Source organism: Dicentrarchus labrax, unplaced genomic scaffold, assembly GCF_905237075.1.
Source record: "Dicentrarchus labrax unplaced genomic scaffold, dlabrax2021, whole genome shotgun sequence".
NCBI lineage: Eukaryota > Metazoa > Chordata > Actinopteri > Moronidae > Dicentrarchus > Dicentrarchus labrax.
The window spans coordinates 25,493,682-25,502,493 of NW_026136702.1; the positions used below are offsets into that span (position 1 = coordinate 25,493,682).

Genomic DNA, 8,812 nt, shown 5'->3' on the forward strand with positions numbered 1-8,812 from the left:
GCATTTGTGGCGACCATTTGAATGAAACTGTTATGAAAGGGTATGTTTCAGGTATTCATGTGAACATATCCTGTGAGTTTTGTGACGATTGGCCCAAAGATTATTGACTTATGTCTATTTAAGTGTTGCACCACGCCTCTTCTGAACTTATTGGTCAGTATTTCGAAAAAACAAAATGAACAAGGAAGTGTTTCATGTTCAAGGAGAAAATGAGGACAAATTCCAATTTATTTTTTTTAAGAAGCAGTTTCTGTTGACTGACAATCAAGTAATCACATTCAGTGAATCAACAAGCTATAGGCAACAATTAATAAACAATCTGTGATGATCCACAAAAGATCTAGTAGCAACTGGACCTATGGTTTAGGCAGAGGAATTTATTGTCTCAACCTGTTTATCCATATGTTATCACTTTCTCAATAATTTAAGATTACTTGTCTTACTGACCATTTTCTATCTTACTTTATCCGACTCAATATCCTGTGGACAAAAAGTGAGTCTGAGCTTAAAGAAAGTGACTTAGAGCACCCTAACAAGTTCATATTGTGTGCTACACCTGTTTATCCATACAATATCACTTATTTCACAGATGACTTGTCTCACTAACCATTATTTATCTTTCTCTCTTCTCCTCTTCCTCTACCACCTGAGCTGCTGCTATTCACTGTGGATAAGATAATAAGACAATAAGACAGAGAATGTTAGGTATGTTGTTGTATGCTCCTTCTGTTTATGTATATATTATCACTTTAGTCAACAATCAACAAATATTTTTACTTTCATTATTTATCTATTTGACCACCTGAGCTACTGCTATTTGGACTAAAAGGTGAGTTTAAACACACTCCACCACCATGATCCCTGCAGGACATCCAGGGTTTCCATGACGACAGCAAAGAAACGCTCATTCTGACCCGATCAGAGGCATGAGTGAGGACAGGACGAGCTGCAGAGCAGACGGTGGTATGGTCATAATTAATACCAACTTAAACAGAAGTTTCCTGCCAGTTTTAATATCACTTCTCTCTCTCACGTTGTTATACTTTCAATTATTATTATTATTATCACTGTTATAATTTATTTTAACAGTACATCCAGGGTTCCCGTGACAACAGCGAAGAAACGCTTACTCCTGACCTGAGCAGAGGGATGGCTGACAATAAGATAAGAAGAGAGCAGTGGCAGACTATATATACCTGTATTTATTTAAATTTTTTATTTTTTTAAGACCCGGGTCTTTGGTCCTCGTGGAGCCCCTGAGAGTGGACACAAAACCAGCATCACACACACACATACACACACACACACACACACACACACACACACACACACACACACACACACACACACACACACACACACACACACACACAACCCTACACACACACACACACACACACACACACATACAGCAGTGCACTGAACACACAGAAGCACCCTCAGCACCAGACTCTGCACTGGATATTGAATTCAATCAAATAAAGACAAAGTCAGACATGTGAAATGATCCTGTGTTCTGTGAGATCCTTTACCCTCAGTGATGCTGGCTTAACATGAAGCTTCTTCAACAGTGACTCACTTAAAGGTCACAGTAAATGTGCAGCAGCTGAACTGCTTCCGAATCACAGGAGCCTGTTTCAACAAGCAGCTACTGAGTTATCTGCAGACCTCAGGTGTCGTGTTAGTATTAAGCATCACATTGAGTTTGTAAGATACAGGACATATATATATATATCGGTTATATACATGCATAAGGTCTTACAATGAAATTACTGAGAAACTGTTGTGGAGGGTTGTGGGTTCCATCCCCGGCTCCTGGTGCCACATGTCAAAGTATCCTTGAACCCCAAATTGCTCCAGATGCCGTGCATCGGTGTGTGAATGTGTATGAATGTTAGTTTCTGTTCGATGGTCTTGGCCATCACTGTGTGAAAGGGTGAATGTGGCACATAGTGTAAAAGTGCCTTGAGTGGTCAGAAGACCAGAAAGGCGCTATACAAGTACAGGTCCATTTACCATTTACCATTCCCCTCCAGCAGCTGGCGTACAGTGGTTTCTGTCAGAACTTCTTCACTGAAAATGTATAGAGGTTGACGAAGGTACTGAGATTAAACCATGTACCTGTACACATATGCCATTAAACCAAAACAGTGTTGGTTCTTTAAATCACCACCAGAGGGCAGATAAAACAAATGTATGCTACCCTGACTCGAGGCAAGGTGCCATTTTGCTCATTATTTGCTATAGCCCATTTCATTTTCTCCTCCATCACTGTCACTGAACAAACCTTGTCACTGACAACCACAAGGTTCCATCTTTATGAATTTTTAGGGTGAGACAAAAAGTGATTACCAGACAGATGCTTTAAAAACAGAAGCAAAAGACGTGTCATTATAACTTAGTCTTCATTTAAAAATAGAATGAAATAATGTTTTTTTTTCTTGTAAACAGAACTGCCAGTATTTCTGCAACAGATGTTACTGCAGTGTTTTTTTCTTCGTATTCACTGCTGTTGTAATGGCATCATTTAAATATATATGCACTAAATATTTTTATGAATAGTGATATTAGTTATGACTGTAATGTTGCTTAGTTATATTTGTTTAATGGTTTATAAGATATAAAATCCTTCCTTTCCTTTTATGGCCCAAAATTGTTTGGAATTTCAGTAAATGTCACAAGAATAGAATATTGCTCAATTTGGCAAGATAGTCTTAAAACCTATAGAAAGGCCCTCCGTACTGCCAGAGGAGCCTATTATTCAGCACTAATAGAAGAAAATAAGAATAACCCTAGGTTCCTCTTCAGCACTGTAGCCAGGCTGAGAGTCACAGCTCTATTGAGCCACATATCCCCATAACCCTCAGTAGCAACAAGTTCTTTTGATGATAAAATGATTACTATTAGAGACAAAATTAATAAACAAATGCCCTGAACAGGTATCACTGTCTCTCCAAGTTTAGGAACTTTAACAAATGTAAAATTACTCTAGATGGCATTACCTTGGCCTCTAGCACCACTGTCAGCAATCTTGGAGTTATCTTTGATCAGGATTTGTCTTTTAATTCCCACATAAAGCAGACCTCTAGGACTGCCTTCTTTCATTTACGTAATATTACAAAAATTAGACACATACTATCACAGACAGATGCAGAAAAACTAATCCATGCATTTGTTACTTCAAGGCTGGATTACTGCAACTCTTTATTATCAGGTTGCCCGAATAAGTCCATTAAAACGCTCCAATTAATTCAGAACGCTGCAGCACGAGTACTGACAGGAACTAGAAAAAAGATCCCCTCCCCCCCACTAGCTTCTCTGCACTGGCTCCCTGTAAAATGTAGAATAGAATTTAAAATCCTCCTCCTCACCTATAAAGCTCTTCATGGTCAGGCCCCTTCATATCTTAAAGAGCTCATAGTACCCTATTACCCCACTAGAACACTGCGTTCTCTGAATGCTGGGCTACTTGTGGTTCCTATAGTCTCTAAAAGTAGAACAGGAGCCAGAGCCTTCAGTTACCAAGCTCCTCTCCTGTGGAACCAGCTTCCAGTTGTGGTTCTGGAGGCAGACACCCTCACCACATTCAAGAGTAGGCTTAAGACGTTCCTCTTTGATAAAGCTTATAGTTAGGGCTGGATCAGGTGAGTCCTGAACCATCCCTTAGTTATGCTGCTATAGGCCTAGACTATCCGGGGATTTCCCATGGTGCACTGAGCTCCTCTCTTCCTCTCTCTTTCTACTCATTCATGTCCCATTAATGCATGTTACTAACTTCACTTCTTCCCCGGAGTTCTTGTGCTTTCTGGTCTCGCAGGTTCTTATCGATCCTGGTGGAGCCTTCTGCCATGGTCCTGCTAGATTGCCATTGCCAATACTGTTGTTGCTGTGCACCTGTCTGTCTGTCTGTCTGTCTCTCTCTCTCTCTCTCTCTCGCTCTCGCTCTCTGTCTCTCTCCCTCTCTCTTTCTCTCTCTCTCTCTCTCTCTCTCTCACCCCAACTGGTCGAGACAGACGACCACCCACCTAGAGCCGAAGGATCTGTCCTAGGTTTCTGCCTTTTAACAGGCAGTTTTTCCTTGCCCTTGTCGCCAAGTGCTTGCTCATGGTGGTACTGTTGGGTCTCTGTAAATAATGTTTTAAAGAGTTCGGTCTAGACCTGCTCTATTTGAAAAGTGTCCTGAGATAACTTCTGTTATGAATTGGCGCTATACAAATAAAATTGAATTGAATTGAATTGAATTAAAATCATATATATATTTAGGCTGTTTTTCTGCTATCGATCTTCATCAACTAACTTCAATAATTTCTACATCGAAGCCATCAACCTGTCTGTTAGACCCCATCCCAACTAGGCTGCTTAAAGAAGTTGTACCCTTAATTGGCACTTCTTTACTGGATATGATCAATCTTTCTTTATTGTCAGGATATGTACCACAGTCCTTTAAAGTAGTTGTAATAAAACCCCTTCTTAAAAAGCCCACTCTTGACCCAGGGTTTTTAGCCAACTATAGACCGATTTCTAACCTCCCCTTCCTCTCTAAGATTCTGGAGAAAGTAGTCGCCAAACAGTTGTGTGACTTTCTACATAGCAATAGTTTATTTTAGGATTTTCAGTCAGGATTTAGAGTTCATCACAGCACAGAGACAGCTCTGGTTAAAGTTAATAATGACCTTTTAATTGCTTCCGACAATGGACTTGTCTTTGTACTTGTATTATAAGATCTTAGTGCCGCATTTGACACCATTGACCATAATATTCTTTTACAGAGACTTGAGCATCAAATCGGATTGAAGGAACCGCACTAAGCTGGTTTAAGTCATACTTATCAGATCGTTCTCAGTTTGTACATGTTAACGATGAATCCTCCATTAATACTAAAGTTAGTCATGGAGTTCCGCCAGGTTCTGTACTTGGACCAATTCTAATCACTTTATATATGCTTCCCTTAGGCAATATTATTAGGAATCACTCACTTTCACTGTTAAGCAGATGATACCCAGTTATACCTGTTGATCAAGCCCGATGAAATTAATCAGTTATCTAAGTTACAAACATGTTTAAGGAAAAATGCAATTTTCTGATGCTTAACTTAGAAAAAAATGAAATTCTTGTACTTGGCCCCAAAAACCTCAGAGACTCACTGTCTAAAGATGTAGTTACTCTAGATGGTATTACCTTGGCCTCTAGCACCACTGTCAGGAATCTTGGAGTTATCTTTGATCAGGACATGTCCTTTAATTTCCACATAAAACATCCAGATCCAGGACTGCCTTTTATCATTTACGCAATATTACAAAAATTAGACACATCCTGTCACAAACGGATGCAGAAAAACTAATCCGTTTCTTCGAGGCTGGATTACTGTAACTCCTTATTATCAGGTTGCCCCAATAAGTCTATTAAGACACTACAATTAATTCAGAACACTGCAGCACGAGTACTGACAGGAACTAGGAAAAGAGATCACATCTCTCCTGTATTAGCTTCTCTGCACTAGCTCCCTGTAAAATTCAGAATAGAATATAATAATATCCTCCTCCTCACCTACAAAGCTCTTCATGTTCAGGTGCACTGAGCTCCTCTCTTCCTATCTCTCTCTCTCTCTCTTTCTGCATACATTAATGCATGTTACTAACTTCACTTCTTCCCCGGAGTTCTTGTGCTTTCTCGTCTTGCAGGTTCTCATGGATCCTGGTGGAGCCTCCTGCCATGGTCCTGCTTGACTCCCATTGCTAATATCACTGATATAATTGTTATTATTATTATTACTATTATTATTACTATAATCACTGCTCATTGTTCTCCATCATTGTTGTTGTCGTCGTCATCATTTTCTTTATGTTCATCATCATCAATCACTACTATTGGTGTAGTTGTTGCTACTGTTGTTGCTGTGCACCTTTGTCTCTGTCTCTGTCCTTCTGTCGTCACCTCTCTCTTGAATTGAATTGAATTGCAAAAAGTAATATTACTACTTGAATCACCAATCATCAATGTAGTTGAACTAGCAAACTATTACCAAATTTAGTTAAACTATGTTCACTACCCCTCAACACTGGGGATGTGTGCTGTAGAGGGGTTGGGTTGGTGGGGCTCTGCATGTTCAGTTATCACTAAGTTTGTGTGGGATGTAAACATGTGGAAATTACCCATCAGCCCACTCCTGCCATCAGAGCTGCTGTTGCTGTTGTCTTTTACACTGACAGGTTTATCTTGTTAATGAACCTGTGCCCTGTTAGTTCACTATGAGGAATAAATGCACTTTAAAGCTGCAGTAGGTGACCTTTATAAAAACCATATGATTATATCCTGACAGTAGTAAATGAGACAGATAATCTGTGAAAGATTCCTCCAAGTGCTCCTAAAGGGATCTGCAAGAATCCACGAGGCGTCAAGAAAAACAACCAATCAGAGCCAATCATCGAGATATAAAAGATGGGACATATAAAAGATACCGCCTCTGCCATCTTCTGTCATCCAGAGCCAGAGTCTGCGCAGAAGTGATTGCAGTTGCCTTCACGGTATCAAGATCCCACCCATACACCCTGCCAACTCAGCAGGAACTCAGCAGTCAATGATAATGTGAAACTGTGTTATAGTTTCAAATAAGTAATTAAAACCAAACTTATCTGAAACACTTGAGCATACATCAGCATGATAAGAACTAACTTAAATGACAGAAACCATGTTTGGACAAAGATTATCCCTGGAGCTCTACTGGAAGTCATCCAAAAGATATTCCCTCATTTGGTGTTTTGATGATGGTGGAGGAGAGTGCTGTCTAACACGTTGCTCCAGTATCTCCCATACTTCAGTTGGGTTGAGATCTGTGAAGACCATAACGAGCTATATGATTTACATTACTTTCATACTCTACAAGCATCAACTTTATTCAATGTATAACCCAACTTATCCATATACGTATTTATTAATTATACTAATCCAAATTCTGACATTTCACTGTTGGAATGTACAGTAAAAACATTGTTCATTTCTGTCACATGAATCAGCATAACAAAAGTATGAAACAACTTTCCTGGTCCTGGCAGTGATCATAAATGTCTAGGTCTATTGTTAGCTGACATGTTAACAATAGAGCCAGGTCAGTTACAGTGTGCAGGAAGAGGATACATATCTCATCACATTGTCTTATGGACTAATGTATAGCCAGTGTATTACCTTAAAACATCAAATGTCCATATTGTAAAAGGATCACATCAGCCCTAAAATAAAATGCATCTCCACTTTCTCCCATTGTATAAAAATGAAGCCAAAATATTCTGGATATGCCAGCACTCAGAGCCAGGGTCTGTGCAGTAGTGATTATTTAATCAAACCATAAACACCAAAGTATCAAATAACAAATTAATTTGTAATTCATGTGTTGTATCAGTTTTGTGCAAAAGTATTTGATGAATTAAAAGCCTGTCCAATATAGAAGCCTATTCCAAATAAAGACAGGTTGAGTTTAGTGATTGAAGCAAATAAAGTGAAGCCCGGGTTGTTATTGAAGTTTTATGGTATACGTAATTTCCAGAACTATTACCAACATAGGCCTATATACATCCATGGACACACACACACACACACACACACACACACACACACACACACACACACACACACACACAGACAGTACTGTATCCCACTCATCAATCCCTGTACACAGTTCCTTTAAACCCTCTGTAACCCTCACACAAACACACAGATATGCAAAGGTTTCACAGCTAATGTTTTGTTTTTTCAGTGCTTTTCCTTCTCACGTTTAGAGGGCAAAGGGAAAAAAGCAACATCCGTGATCCTATCTGCCAACTAGAGTCAGGCTGATTTCCTCAAGAGTGCTCTCTGACAATTACTGGATGGACATAAAAGGCCCTGAGAGCTGACTAGCCTAAGAATAACCTCATTTAGAGCAATTTGCCATGGTGGGAGGGAGGATCAGACTGGAAGGTTGTTAAAATGTTATGATTTGTCCCCTTCACCTCCCACTCTGTGACCGGTCATCATCTTTACTTTCAACTTTATTTGTGTTTTCTTCACAACTTTAATTAAACCAGTTCCTTTCACTGTTTTGGAGCTTGCACCAGAATTAGAGCGGCACTGATAAGCTGGCTGATATTGGGCTTTTATTGAAAGTCGTAGTATGTTCATAGCATCTTCAATAGCATAAATGTCCATGTTGATCGAAGACTTTTTCTTTGAACTAAATCTTTTAGCTGCATGAACTTTACCATTTACACTTCCTGACTTTTACTATTACTGTAGTGTCTCACTTCACAGTGAAGTTTCTAAATATCAACTGAGAAATGGGGGGAAATATGGCAAGTGGGCGCATTCGTATGAGGGGCCGTACAAGACATTATTCATTCTGGCCCTCTCACATACATATATTCTTCTTTCACATACATATATATTCCCTCTCACATACATATATTCTTCTTTCACATACATATATATTCCCTCTCACATACATATATTCTTCTTTCACATACATATATTTTCCCTCTCAAATACATATATTTTCACTCACACATTCATATATTTTCACATACACATTCATATATTTTTACTCTCACATTCATATATTTTCACTCACACATTCATATATTTTCACTCACACATTCATATATTTTCACTCACACATTCATATATTTTTATATATGTATGTAAGAGGAAAATATATGTGTGTGTGAGAAGAATATATGTATGTGTGAGAAGAATATATGCGTGTGTGAGACAAAGTATACATGAAACGGAAGGACAATAGTGGAAACGGAAGGCAGGCCATTTTATGCGCTGTGATTGGCTG

The 8,812-nt window shown here is 39.0% G+C and overlaps 1 long non-coding RNA gene across 1 annotated transcript; it reads left to right on the forward strand.

Moving 5' to 3' along the window:
- Positions 1-206: 206 nt before the first annotated feature.
- Positions 207-1,507, forward strand: LOC127377117 (uncharacterized). The gene is made up of 3 exons (XR_007887630.1): positions 207-705; positions 868-963; positions 1,090-1,507. It is a non-coding gene; the product is annotated as an uncharacterized LOC127377117 (long non-coding RNA).
- The last annotated feature ends 7,305 nt before the right edge of the window (positions 1,508-8,812 follow it).